Genomic DNA, 15761 nt, shown 5'->3' with positions numbered 1-15761 from the left:
ATTATTGTTGAGCCGGGTTTGGTGGCACATGCTTTTAATCTCAGCACTCGGGAGGCAGAGGCAGGTGGATCACTGTGAGTTCGAAGTCAGCCTGGTCTACAAAGTGAGTCCAGAACAGCCAGGGCTGCATAGAGAAACCCTGTCTCGAAAAACCAAAAAACCAATATATATTTGTTGTTTTACACTGAGAACAACATTTACTCATTCAAAAAATGCTGAGTGCCTACCTGATAGGACCTGATACTCCACTTGTCAGATTTCACAGAGCCTGGGTTTGGTTTCACGATGACCAAAGTTTAGCAGGATTTCAGACCTTAGTAGACCCCCAGACTTTAGTATGTTGTGGGGTCTGCTTCAATCCAACATAACTCAAACAGCAGGTCGATGCAGATGACAAAACTGTATTGTAAGCAAACTGCTACTGATTGAACAGGACCGCAGAACAGACTGGGGAGCTGAACTGCAACCCTGAAGGGATGTTGTACAGCATATCTAAATGTTGAAACCATAAAATGAGGTGGTTCGGGGTGGACTTAAGGGGTTGAACAAGGGCGTTTCCATCAATCAGGATAGGAGTAGGTCCCTGGGCCCGGGAACATGAACTTAGTTTGACCCTGCCAGCAAGATGGAGAAGTTGTCTTTGAGATGTCTGGACTAAGACAACTGGTTCCTTACAAGTGATGCCTGAAATGTCTGGACTCAGACAACTGTTTCCTTACAACAGAAGCTGTTCAGCTATTGGGAAGTCCCCAGCTTCCCTAGGGCCTGTGACCTTGAACCTAGTTTCTCCCTATGATTAATTGGACTCTGAAAATGGAATGGTAGTACTTACAAATCAGTTTCTTTTGCTTGTTCCCAACAATCACAACTGACTGCCATGACGGAAGTACCATTCAGGTTGTCAAACTCAGCACATAGACAGCACACCTGCCAAAACGAAAACAAAGACCTAATCCATCAAAGTCCATGGTTCTGGGAACGTTTCTAAATGTGCCAACCTTGCTTTGTGGCTTCTGCAGTTCTGCTTCTGGCTAACTGTTCTTGTTAACTGAAGTATGTCAGCCCAGAACATAGTTTTTTGTGCTTAAAAGCTCACCCCTCGCTGGGTGTGGTGACACATGCCTGTAGTCCCAGCACTCTGGGAGGCAGAGACAGGCTGATCTCTGTGAGGTTCACTTTGTGGCTTCCTCCTCAGGCCCCAGGGAGAATCAATTCTTCCAGCCCCTTTCAGCTCCTGAGCGCCTCATGGGTGACCCTTTTTCTCCTCGTGAGAGGATTAGTTTCTCTTCCCTCTCAGCAGTTTTCTGCCCTTTGTTCAGTTCCTGTATTTGGCAATGAAGTTGCAAGTGAGCTTCAGAGCGCCCTTGGTTTTAAATAAAACTTGCTTGCTTTGCTTGTTGGTCAGGGAATTTGTCACAGCAACAGTAAAGAAATAAAAACACATGCCACATCACTCAGGCTGATGTCAAACGTTGCGGTTTTTCTGCCGCAGCTTCGTGAGTGCTGTGATTTCACCTGTGTGCTAGTACAACCACCTGGGTGCTGTCTGAAAATATTAAAAACCAAACAAAAACCGTGGTTTGATGGCTTGGTGTGTAAAGGCACTTGCATCATACCTGATATTCAGTCCTCGGACACACACTGAGCTGCAAGCAGTCTACTCACTAATTGTCAAGCAACCAACCCGCTGAGCTGTGAGTGCCTTACTCAGGTAGCACTGTGTCGACTGAGCTATAAGCACTCTTGGCACTAAGCTGTAAGCACTCTACCCAGTGCCTCAGCCCCAGATAGCCTCTGAAAGGCAAGAGATGTGTCTTCTGTAGACATATTTTTAAAAAGCTTTATTGGTTGTGAGCCACCAAGTGTTTGCTGGGAATTGAACTCAGGACCTTTGAAATAGCAGGCAGTGCTCTTAACCTCTGTGCCATCTCTGCAGCCCCATGTCTTCTGTAGACTTAAAACTATGTTTAAGAAGGGCTTCTGAGTTTGGTATAGTGTCAGTCAATGTCAGTCTTGTCAACAAATGTAGTTGGGTTTCATTGCTGTCAGTTATGTGATTGACAAGCAGGTGGGTGGAACTCAAGTGCTTGGGGGAAAGAAAGTACTTTCAGTGGGGTGTCAAGTTGTGTTGGGGGGCATTTGTAGTGGGGTGCTACTACAGTCACAAGTGCCAGTGGAAACCGAAACAGCCAGGGAGGTCAAAGCTTCAGAGTTCATGACACCGGAAGTTAGATCTGTTTTCTTAAACAATCAGAAGTCCTTGACCATGGTTGCAGAGATTGTGAGCCTCCTTGTGGGTGCTGGGAACTGAACCCAGATCCTCTGCAAAGGCAGGTGGCACTCTTAACTGCCAAGCTGTTTCTCTAGCCCAATAAATACTTTTATTGCTTTTATTATATTCATTCATTCATTCAGTCAGTCAGTCAGTCAGTCAGTCATTCCTGTGTTTACTGTCTAAGAGCTTCCTGCTTTTGCAAGGCTGCGATATTAACTGTGTCGTGACTGGATGGGCACCCATTGTTTCCTGTTATATCCGTAGATTTTCCACGCGTTGTTGTGTGTTCACCTAGAATAAAACTTGAGGACACTCTCACTTATTCCCCAGTCTCAGATCATTGTCGAAGCACTGGATGTTCAGGGTCACAGCATGATGCTTGGCAGAGTAAGGTTCCCTTGGGCAGTGGCCTCCCCTGTGGTGACTTTATCTCCTCTCCATGACTCAGTCTCCATCTCTTCACATGCCACCTTGGTTTCATTTGAACATACCTGCAAATTTGCTTTTCTTTCTTTCAGCTGACTGCAGTCTGGATCAAGGACTATAAACTAAGAAAAGCTGGGAAACATTGCAGATCCTCACCTTAAAAATATACTAAAAGATGTGTGGTGATGTCTGTGAGCCAGACACCCAGAAAACTGAGGCAGGGGGATGTCTGTGAGTTCTAGGCCAGCCAGGGCCTCGAAACAGAAACACAAAACCAATTAAACAAAACACCCAAATCCCCAAAGACCATTGCGTGACATTCTATATAAGATGTATGTGTGGATTGTGAGGAAAATGTAAATTAATTTTAAGTTTGAATTCCATCCCTGGGTTATGTTTGTGATAATATTACAGAATCCATAGTAACACTTGGGAGGCAGAATCAAGAGGCTCTCCGAGTTCGAGGACAGCCTGGTCTACAGAGTGAGTTCTAGGACAGCCAGGGATACACAGAGAAACCCTGTCTCAAAAAAACAAAAAACAAAAAAGCTTCTTCTTCCTTGGGAAAACACCAAATGGCGGATGGCGCTGGTGCAGTGGGAGGGCCTGGAGGACCCGGGAGCTCAGGATTAGGGGGGCGCAGAGGCTTCCACGGAGGATTCGGCAGCGGTCTTAGGGGCCGCAGTTGTGGCCAAGGAGGTGGCGGTGGTCCAGGCCACGGGGCTCGTGGAGGGAAAGCCGCAGACAAGGATTGGATCCCCGTCAACAAGCTGGGCCGCCTGGTTAAGGACATGAAGATCAAGTCCTTGGAGAAGATTTATCTGTTCTCCCTGCCCATTAAGGAATCCGAGATTATTGATTTTTTCCTGGGCACATCCCTAAAGGATGAGGTTCTCAAGATCATGCCAATGCAGAAGCAGACACGGGCTGGCCAGCGGACCAGGTTCAAGGTTTTTGTTGCTATTGGGGACTACAATGGTCACGTTGGTCTTGGTGTTAAGGGCTCCAAGGAGGTAGCCACTGCCATCCAAGGGGCCATCATCTTGGCCAAGCTTTCCGTTTTCCCTGTGCAGAGAGGATACTGGGAGAACAAGATTGGCAAGCCACACACTGTTCTGTGCAAGGTGACACACCGCTGTGGCTCTGTTTTGGCGCGTCTCATCCCTGTCCCCTGAGGCACTGGCGTTGTTTCTGCTCCTGTGCCCAAGATGGTACTGATGATGGCTGATATTGATGACTGCTATACATCAGCCAGGGGCTGCACTGCCACCCTGGGCAACTTTGCCAAGGGCACTTCTGATGCCATTTCCAAGGCCTACAGCTACCTGACACCCGATCTCTGGAAAGAAACCGTCTTCACCAAGTCTCCTTATCAGGAATTCACTGATCATCTCACTGATCAGACACCAGAGTGTCTGTTCAGAGGACCCAGGCTCCAGCTGTGGCTACCACATAAGAGTTTTTACAAGAAAAATAAAGTGAATTAATTCTGTTAAAAAAACAAAACAAAACAAAAAACCAACAACAAAAAAACCAAAACCAAACCAAAACAAAACAACAACAAAAAAACCAAAAACCAAAGCAACTGAACAAATTAAATAAGGGAATAGGGACATTACTTCTGCTCAGAGCACCTCAAATGAGGGGAATGGGAGGTTGGAGTTTGCTGAAATTCACTCAGGTAACTGTAAACCGTTTTGATAAAACGGCAGAAAATGTGTGCTTGGACTGACAGAGGAGAAATTCTTCACCTTGGTGTGATCCTGACTGTGGGCGGCAGAAAATGCCAGAATTATTTAGCTTCTTGCAGAAACAGCAAGAAAAAAAATATATGCAAAAAAAAAGCATTTACAGCCAATCTTAACACACTCAGAAAGTGTGAGGACAAAGTCACAAGCTAAATTCACTTTTTCTGTGTAAGAAAAGATAATATTAGGCATACTAGGGCTCCACTCAACCCTGTTGACAAGAGTTCAATTCTCAGAACCCATGGAAAGCTGTATGGACAGAGCTGAGGTCATGAAGTTGTCCTCTGACTGCCACACCATAACAATAAATAAAAGTAAAAATAAAAATCAACTTCTGGATGGGACCATAAGATTGAACTCTGGTCCTCAGGGTTGGTCACAAAGACTCTTACCTGCTGAGCCACCTTGCTGGCCCCAACATTGTAAATGTTAAAACCAGAAATGTGTTTGTTTAGTGCCAGGATGTTTTAAGTTCTCCACAGTTTTTTGTTTCCTTGTAAAAAAAAAGTTCAATCTTACAGAATAAATAATGAAAAGTGGGTTTTGATATCAGCTTTCTCACACAATCTAACTCACTCTCACAGAATTGATATTTTTTGAGGAAATGTTTGTCACTGCTGTGAGGCTAGGGCAGATGCTATCTCAAACCACACAGACCCACTTCCTGGTGTTTGACTCAGCTTTTTGCAGAACCTTTCAAGTGACCCTCCCCTGGAGCAGCTACTGCCAGACCCCTGTTGATTCCACTTTAAATGAGTCTGGCTGGATAGTGGATGACAAAAATCAATACTTTTCTGTAGAAAACCTCCACCATACTAGCATACAAAAAGAAATACTTTTCTGTAGAAAGATCTACCATCTAGCATACTCCTGTGGTAGAGTTTTGAATGTGTTCCCCAATATCTGAACCCCATACACCTCCCACAGAGATTATGGGGAAAATCCTATACACATTATTTTAAATTTTTTTTAAAAAAATTGAAGTAGCTAGGCAGCAGTGATGCATGCCTTTAATCCTGTAATGTCAGAATTGGGGAGGCAGAGGCAGACAGATCTCTGAGTTGGAGGCCAGCCTGGTCTACAGAGTGAGTTCCACTTCAACTAGGGCTACAAAAAAAGAAACCTTGTCTTAAAAATACAGAAACAAATAAACAACAAGAACAAATTGAATGAATGAATAAAGACTTGATAGTAATAAACAAATAAAATCAACCCTACCTTGTGGGGTTCACTTAAATCCAACATAATTCAAATACAAGGTAAAGCAGATGACAAAAATGAATTGTAATCAAGCTGCCATTGATTGATCAGGGCTGCAGAACTGACTGGTGAACTAAACTGAGACCCTGAAGGGAAGTTGTACAGATTATTTAAAGGATTAAACCTTAAAGAAAAGGGGAGCAGGGTGTCTTGAAGCATTGTCCAATCACATTTTGACATAAGGGATTGAGCAAGGGAGTATCCATCAATCAGGAATGAAGTAGGTCCCTGGGCCTGGGAACCAGAACTTAGTTTGAACCTTCTAGCAAGATGGAGTTGTCCTTGAGATGTCTGGACTAAGAAAACTATTTCCTCACAACAGAAGCAGTGCAGCTATAAGGAAGTCCCCAGGTCCCCTAGGACCTGGGACCTTGAACTTAGTTTCTCCCTATGATTTAACTGGACTGTGAAAATGAAATAGTAGTACTTAGAATACACTTCTTTTGTTTGTTCACAACACCTTCAAATTGAAGATGAATTTGAAAAGTTATGACATTGTACAAAATAGAATTTTCTAGATGCTCTCAGGCCAACCTTGGGGTGCTTGATTAGAATCTTGTAGTTTCTCAGAAGTTGTAGCAGATCCTTCACTTTCAGCAACTTCTAAACCCTTGTTCCTGGTTAGTGTTAAGCCATGGGTATGATTCCAGCTCCTCCCATCTTTGGGGGAAATGAGAAAGAGGAATGGGTTTGCAAAAAAATTTTCTAGTTTTGAAGCTAAGGCTTCTGTACTGTGCTTCTGTAGTTGAACTACCTCTGGAGGTGGTCTCCCTTCACTCTCCTATGTCCTCCCTTCCCCTTCCCCTCCTCTAGTTCATCCCTCTTCCTCCTCCTTTCCCCCTCCCCTTTCTTCACTTTCTTGTTCATGTGGGCCATGTAGAGATTATCTCTCTGTTACACAGATGCACTGCCCTCTGTCCCCTTTCATATAGTCCTGATTGTGGCTGAGCTGATGTCACTTATATCTGTGCCAGGACATTTAGAATCCAAAGTATGAAGAACATGGTGTCATATGACTTAAAATGCTTGGTGTTCACAGTCAGCCATGGCAAGTTAAGACAGGACTGTGAACTCATTATGAACATCACATATTAGGCCTGACCTTGGAAACAACCACAGGAGTACATTGTTGAATGAAAGCTTGTGATATAGTTGTTAACCAGCAACATTGATGAATGTACTCTCCATTGGTATATCCATCAATCCATACATCCATACATCCATCATCCATCTATCTATCCGTCCACCCATCCATCCATCCACCCACTCACCCACCCACCCATCCATCATTTCTTCCATCCATCCATCTATCCATCCATCCATCCATCCACCTGTAGGCTTTGAACTTTTTCAACTCTACTTTATTGGGGTTCTTTAATGCTTATACTTCCCTTCCAACCCATCTACCCTAGATAGGAGAGAAAAGAGGTTAATGGAAACAGGAGAAGTAGACCTTTTTAAAACTCAGTTCCTTGGAAAGATTCCACTGATGTAGTTAGCAGGATTCCAGCAGACCTGTTAAACAGCAAACTAGCAATTCAACAAAAGTGACTGCAACTGCAGCCATGGGAACCCAGAGCAGCAGCTGGAACCTGGAACCTGGAAACATTTGCTGGAGCAGTTCTCTCTAGGAGCATCTCAAAGTGGAGTGATGAACAGGCAAGACCAAAAAGCCTGCCTCTTGTTTTGGGCATATATATATATATATATATATATATATATATATATATATATATATATATATATATATATATGCCCAGAGTCAGTACTAGGATGTTTATCAGTTGGCAAAGACCATGGCCCCACAAGAGGTGGTTCCTTTTCCAGTGCACAAACACTACCTGTTCTCTCATAAGTCAGTTTTCAGCTGAAAAACACAAGTCTGTTTCACATCCCACACTTGGGATCAAAACAAAAACATGTTTAAATCCACTACATCCATTCATCCACGTGCACATCCACTCACCTACCCATAAATATATCCATCTAGCCATCCACCTACCCATACACCCATTCATCAATCCATCCACTTATCCATTTATCTACACATCAACACACTAATCTATCCACCTATCCACTCACACATTCACACATCCACCAGTTCATCCAACTATCCATCCACCCACTCACTTACCCAGCCACTCATCCAAACATACATCTATATATCCATCCATCCATCCATCCATTTACTCACTACACATCCACACAACTAAATCCATCCATCCATTAACGCACCCACCCATTTATCCAACAACCTATCCACCTACCTGTCCAATTCATCTATTCATCTATCCACTCACAATCCTCCAATCCATCAACCTATCCATCCATCCATTTACCTACACAGCCACCCATCCACCCACTCATTCATTCATCCATCCACCCACCCACCACCCATACATCCACTCATCAATCCCTTCGCCAGTTCATCCGCCACTTATCCATCCATCTACCCATCCATTCAATGCCCTCATCTGTCCACCCATTCATGCATGCATCCATCCATTCATATGTTCATGCATATATTCTTGCAGCCATCATCTTTCCATCAGTCCATATACATACCCACCCATCATCCAACCATGTATCCAGCATGCCATCTATTAACAATCCTATCACAGGTGTATGTGTGTATGTGTGTGTTTGCACATGCATGTGCATATGTGTGTAAAATTACTGTGACAGGTTTGTATATGAAATCCTTGACACAATTGTATGTGTGTGAAATCCTTGACAAAATTGTGTGTGTGAAATTCCTGTCACAGTGTTGTGTGTGAAATTCTTGTCACAGGTGTATGTGTGAAACTCCTGTCACAGATGTTTGTGTGTGGGTGTGTGTATGAAAGCCCTGTCACAGATGTGTGTGTGTGTGTGTGTGTGTGTGTGTGTGTGTGTGTGTGTATGAAATCCCTATCACTTGTTTGTATGAGAAATTCCTGTCGCAGGTGTTGGCATAATGTTCTTGTGGCTGTGTACCATTTACCCTTGTTCATTCAAATGCTGATTTCTCTACCCCACTCTCTGATTTCAATACAGACATTGCATTGTGATGTTTCTTCTAAGTATCTCCTGTCTCAAGTTTATGTAAACATGCCACCATTTGTTCTCAGTGTTGCCAATAAAAGCCAATTAGCCAATGGCTAATACAGACATCTTGGCCCAGTGAGGGGAGGAGAAAGAGCAGGAAGGACAGGAGGGATGTAGTTGGAGAGAATAGGGAGGCACCGGAAGGAATGAGCCAGACCTAGGATATAAGTAAAAAGCAAGCATAGTGTGGGAAATCTGAATGGGAGGAAATTATACTGACTTGGAGGTTTAGGATGGATTAATTATTGCTGAGCATTGTGCTCTAGGCATGTTTTGGGGTATAAATCTGGTTAAGGAGTAACCTCTGATTTATTAAAATAATAAATCAATATCAAATATTAATAATTATTCAACACACATGTTTATGTGTGAAATTCCTGCCGCATGTGTGTATAAAATTCTTGTCACAGGTATGTTTGTGTGCCTGTGTGTACGTGTGTGTATAAAATTCCTGTCATAACCAACCAACCAACCAAACAACCAAACAAACAAAAAGCACCAGACATGGTGGTGGCCACCTATAATCCCAGCACATGGGATGTAGATGCAGGTGGATCTCATTGAGTTAGAGGCCAGCTGGTCTACAGAGCAAGTCCAGAACAGCCAAGTCTCAGTGTGACAGAGAAACCCTGTCTTGAAAAGTGAAAAAAAATCCTGTCACAAGTTTGTGTGTAAAATTCCTGTCAGATTTTTGTGTGTGAAAACACTGTAGTGTGTGTGTGTGTGTGTGTGTGTGTGTGTGTGTGTGTGTGTGTGTGTGAATATATGTGAAATCCCTGTCACAGATATGTGTGTGAAACCTTGTCACAGGTGTGTTTGTGTGTGAAATTCCTGTCACAGTTGTGTGTGAGGGAAAGGGAGTTAGCCTTGGAACTTGGGCCTAAGCAGGCTGAGGAACCATCATTTTGTTCTTGTTTATTTTCTTCCAATAAAGCATAGTGTGTGTGTGTGTGTGTGTGTGTGTGTGTGTGTGTGTGTGTGTGTGTGTGTGTTATATCTAGTGTGGTGCTCCATGCCTGCAAACAACAGCACCCATAAAGTGGAGGCAGGAAGCTTTAAGACTTGCAGTTGCCTTGAACTGCATTGATTCTATGCTTAAAATGTAACCAAAGAGCAAAAATGAATATAACTGGGACTTCTCTATCTCAATGAATATTTTTCTTTGAACATCTGGCTAAAAATTTCACATGGAATTTTATGAGCAGCCTTCAGATATTGTAAATCACAATTTTGGGTTTTAGTAAATAAATACACAGAATTTCCATGGGCAAAAGAACTCAAACAAAAAATACTTATGGCTTTCTCTTTTGCCTTTAATTCTAATGCTGTCTTGACAGAAGTAAATTGGGAAGTGGGGAGCATACAGTAATAAGATGACTCACTTAGACAAAGGCGAACAGCCTCAAACTACAGAAACTTTTTGTTTGTCACTTTGAGCTTCCCACAGGGGGTCACCCTATATTCTGCATTTGGGATTTTGGGACTGTATCTAAACAGCAGAAGCTGCTAGCAGGAAAAACTATTATCAGAAAGACAAGAGGCAGCAGGGCTGGTACAGTCTGACATAGCTGTGCAGAGGGGAAAAAGGGCTCAGGGGAAGGGGGGAGGTGAGTGTGTGGCTCCTTCTTTCACTGTGGAGGACCACAGGGCTAATTGTGTAGGTGATAACAAAGGCCCACACGTAGATGAGAACTAATTCTTTCTCTGCATAGATGTGTGTGTGTGTGTGTGTGTGTGTGTGTTGTATGCACACATGTGTATACATGGAAAGACAGGGGAAGGCATAAAGTACCCCTCTTTTATCACTGTCGACCTGAACCTGGAACTCACATTTTTCTGCCAAGGCTGGCAGCCATCTGTTCAACCCCCCTCAACCACCCGCAACCCCTTCACTCCCTCCACCCAATCTCCTGGTTCCTGGGAACCAAATTCTCTCCTGTCCCTGCTACTGATAGCATGTGACAGGCACTGAAATCCATTATGCAGATCAGGCTGGCCAGAAGCTCACAGAGATCCCCCTGCCTCTGCTTTGTAGGATGAAAAGTGTGTGCCACTGAGCTCTGCTAAAAGCAAGGGCTCATCAAATGAGTCAGAGTGTATTTCCTATTGATTTAAGCTGTCCAAATGTATTAGTTACTTTACACATCGCTGTGACAATATATTCGAGTAAAGCAATTGAAAGGAAAGAATGGTTTGTTTTAGCTCACAGTTTGGAGTTCCATGCATCAGGTTGGGAAAGGCATCGTAAAACTGCATCCAAACTTCCATGTTGGAACATGGACACAGTTTCATCAAGTTTTTATAGGAGCAAAGTCATCAATCAAAGTGGATGGGAATAATAAATGGGCAGGATGAAGCACAGCAAGTTCTAAGTTCTAAGATGGCTTGGCCTCTTGCTATGAAAGAGGGAAACATTGGTCAAATTAAACAGATAAAAAAGAGGTTTTTATCGGTTAGTCACAGGATGTCAGGTCCTATACAGAGGTGGCTATCTAGAGTGCTGAAAATGGTCCAAGAGAAATAATAAATAGGTTCTGGACATGCAACATGCCAACTTTGCACAGCTACAGACATTCTAAACAAGTTATTCAGCCTACCAGAAGGCTAACAGCTCTCTGGCCCCAGCACGCCCATAGTGGCCATTCTGTGTAGGGGCTGGAGGGGCGGCAGATGGTGGGAAGAGGCCTGCGAATGTGGGCTACTTTGGAAGAACTTTGATTCTGGTTACAGTAATAGCACTGCTTGCTGGGGACAAATAGTCCACAAGGAAAGTGTTTTAGGAGCGTGGATTCAGAAAGCATGCTGGAGCATGGCAGAGGTGGGGGTGGGGTGGAAGACAGGAGCTGGATCAAAAAACACAACACAACACAACAAAACAGAAAGAAGTGGGTAGAAGGAGGAGGAGAGACCATCAGACATCAGAGGGTTTTCCCACCATCCTCTGCCCACACCACACTGCTCTTGCTTCTGTCTCTTTGTGAACTCCTGACACTGAAAATCATCCCTGGCCTCCTCCCCAAAACACATGGTGGGGCAATGAGTCCTCAGAGAGTCTAAAATAAATACAACCAGAATTCAGGCTTTAATTTTATATTGTAGATTTTTATTTGCCTACTGGCTTTGCCCCACCCCCTTTCTTTTCCAGGAGTGCAGAGGAAAGCAATAAAGAAGCCTGAGGTTGCTCTTCTCTCCCCAGAGCCTTTTTACAAAAGGCCTAGGGTTTCTTTTATGCTGCCAATGAGTAGAAAGTAAACCTTAATTTGAGGCTGAAGACAGGGCTCAGAAAGTAAGACAATGTAGGTCCACTGACTCAGCAAGCACTCAACCCACTGATGATTGCCTTATTTATTCATTCGTTCGTTCGTTTGTTTGTTTGTTTGTTTAGGTTTCTCTGTGTAGCCCTGCCTGTCCTGGAACTCACTCTGTAGATCAGGTTTGCCTAAAACTCAGAGATTTATCTACAGCTGCCTCCTGAGTCAAATCTTCTGGGATTAAAGATGTGTACCACCACTGCCTAGCTGATTGTCTTTTATTTTTACTTCCTTTCTTTAATTTATTTTTTCTTTTGTTTTTCAAGACAGGGTCTCTCTGTGTAGCCTTGGCTGTCCTGGACTCGCTTTGTAGACCAGGCTGACCTCGAACTCACAGCAATCCACCTGCCTCTGCCTCCCGGGTGCTAGGATTAAAGGCATGCACCACTATGCCTGGCTCCTTTCTTTAATTTCTAATCTTTGTTTTGCTTAAAGCCTTTTATTTATTTTTATACATGTGTTGGGTTTGAGGTAGAAGCTGAGAAAACTCACTTCAGATGCAGAAGCTTAAAATAAAAGCTTTCTGGGCCGGGCGTGATGGTGCACGCCTTTAATCCCAGCACTCAGGAGGCAGAGGCAGGAGGATCGCTGTGAGTTCGAGGCCAGCCTGGTCTACAAAGTGAGCCTAGGACAGCCAAGGCTACACAGGGAAACTCTGTCTTGAAAAAAATAAAAATAAAAAATAAAATAAAATAAAAGCTTTATTTTCTGAGCTCAGGGTGGCGGCTAGTTCAGGATCTGAACTGCATCCCTGAGTGGAAGTTGTATCGCATATTTAAAGGTGAAACCCACAATTAGCTGGGAGGGGGGCGCAGGGGATGGTGTAACAGGGTGGACATCTCTGACTCAGGTTATTTTTGCTAACAAGAAGTTCTAGCTGACCTTAAAGGTGTGCCTGGCAGTTGGGGGCACCTGGGCTGTGGTTGGGAAATTTTGGCTGACTAATAAGGTCATAGGGCCTGCTGATCATAAATATAGTTTATTTTTTATATCAGCAATGAGCTGAGATGATGGGGCTGGTAGGCTTGAAAAAAATATCTACAGTTATGTTACCCAAAAGGAGCAGGCCTCAATAATTACATATATAATTATTCATACATTTTAACCTTCCCCATTTACTGAAAATGTTAATTCCATCCCTAGTCCATATCTGTCTAAGCAGATTTTCACTTGGCTGACAAACTCTATTCCAGGGATCACCTGTGGACTGCAAGGTGCTGAGCTCTGGATTTCCTAAAAGCTGATGTAAACCAATCCAGCCGATTTGATTGCTTTCTTTGATCCTATCTGTCAACTAAATCAACTAAGCAGATACTTCTGATAAATGCCCCACTGCCCAGCCCTTGACTGGCATTTCAGCCTTTCTGGGCCCCGATATCAATATCCTAATGTCAGCCGGAAATAGTTACAGAAGAGAATACCTTGTCCATTATTCCACCTAACAGACTGAAATGCTAAGCCAAATAAGGCTCCCTGGCATAAGGGACAAATGGTTAAGTTTCTTAATGACACAATCTCTTGCCCATGGGATTCACTTCTAATTTGGTAGGATTTAGAGAAAAATAAAACTTGTTTTAAGTCACAGATAAAAATTTCAAATCCTCTAGAGATAAAAGGGACTAATTTTTTAATAGCCCTAAAGACACTTAGTTTACATGTATCACAGGTCTCTTCCCTTGTCTCTTTATAAACAAGAAATGATTTAGAGTCAACGATTTGACTCTGAGGCAAAACTCAAATGAGAGAGAGAGAAGAGAGAGAGAGAGAGAGAGAGAGAGAGAGAGAGAGAGAGAGAGAGAGAGAGAGTTGTAACCTGCTTAAACACTATAGCCCCTCCATGGAGACCTACTTTAGTTCCTAACACAACTGTGGTCCCTCTGGTAACACCAGCTCTCTCTCTCTCTCTCAGCATATCAGAAACCATTTTGCCTTTAAGTCTCCATTTTGATCATAATGTGAAATTAAGTTCAGGTTCTCAGGCTCTACCTAGGCTTCAACTACTTATTCCAACTGTGGGTTACAAGGGGATCTGATCCTCAATTTTCTTTACCCATCATTTACATGGATCTTATAGAGAGCCTTCTGGACTTGATGCCATAACTTGTATTTGAAACTGGAGTTCAGACCATTGACCTGACTGGTCAGCTCTTTTAACCAATGTCAATCTAAATTACAGGCTGTGACCATGATCTGTCAGTTCTTCTTCAGCATTCAAATAACATTCCATCAATCTGAGTCTGGTGTTTGAATAGTCAATATGCAGCTATTCCTGAAGCCTACCTGCTATTCCTCCAAAGGTCCTGAGTTGAATTTCCAGCAACCACATTGTGGCTCAGAACCATTTTTAATGAGATCTGATTCCCATCTTCTGGCCTGCTGGCTCACATGTAGCACAGAATACTCTATAAACAAACAAATAAATAATAATAAATAAATAAATCCTTTAAAAAGTGGCTATAGAAGTATGTGGAAATCAAGATCCGCTGTTTTGAGGGAAGCCAAAGGAAGAGTCTTTCAAATGACAGAATGGTCCTCAGTTTCCAATACCTACGAATGATCTGTCACATAAGACATGAATGTTGTGATTTGATTGTGGAAATTGAGGAGCCTAGAAAAAGCAGGTTCCTTGCAATGCTGAGCACAGAAAGCAGATGGAAAATAGGTTGGAGATGAGAGCATCATTTCCAGGAGCTGGTTTGGGGTTGTTCTTTCCTTGATCTAATCCAATCCTGTACTTTTTAGGAAATTAGTTATTTCAATTTTACAAATGAGCAAACTTGTTTATTTTCACACAAGGAGAAATATTAAGCCTTGGTTTGGAAGTTTACCTATTTTTTAAAATGTGTTTATTTATTGAGAGAGAGAGAGAGAGAGAGAGAGAGAGAGAGAGAGAGAGAGAGATTTTCTTACATTGTAAACACTAGGAAAGAATCAAACCATGCTTCCTGGACATTGTGAATCATAATAACAGTTGTCTTTATGCTAACAGTAAGGGTAAACCAGTATGAGTGGCAGAGAGCCTGGAAAAGTTATCATTTGTTTTGGCAATTCAATGTGAAATGACTTGCTGAGGCTTGCTCCTTTTTGGTAGCTTAACTATAGATAGTTTTATTTCAGGCTCATAAGCCACATCATCTCAGTTCATTGCTGATGTAAAATAAATCTCTATACACGGCCAGGTTGCCCATAAGCTATGTGTAATGTTACATGAGAAACTATGTGGCATCATTGTTCCCAGAAATTGACCAATCATAAGCCCAGCTGCACCCAACTGCCAGGCACACTTTCAAGGTCAGCTAGAACTTCTTTTTAGCAAAATAACTTGGGTCAGAGCTGACTACCCACTTATACCACCTGCCACACAGAACTGGCCTCTTTCCCTAGCTCAGAAAATAAAGCTTTCATTTTAAGCATCTGAAGTTAGCTTTCTTGGCTTCTTCCCTGAACCCAGCAGTTTATCTCCATTTAATTTAATGTTGGCTATCGGCTTGCTGTATATTACGTTTAGGTAAGGGCCTTGTATACTTGATTTCTCCAAGACTTTTACCAAGAAGTGGTGTTATATTTTTGCTGTTTTAAAGGAAATCCCAAATGTTCTATTTTACTCAGGAGCCAGATGCTGGGGTGGAAACCTGCTAGCTCAGAGAGGCAGAG

Source organism: Acomys minous (assembly GCF_964271855.1).
Source record: "Acomys minous genome assembly, chromosome: 7".
In the NCBI taxonomy this organism is placed as follows: Eukaryota; Metazoa; Chordata; class Mammalia; order Rodentia; family Muridae; genus Acomys; species Acomys minous.
The sequence above is the reverse complement of the archived record's forward strand: the minus strand, read 5'-3'. Positions refer to the sequence as shown.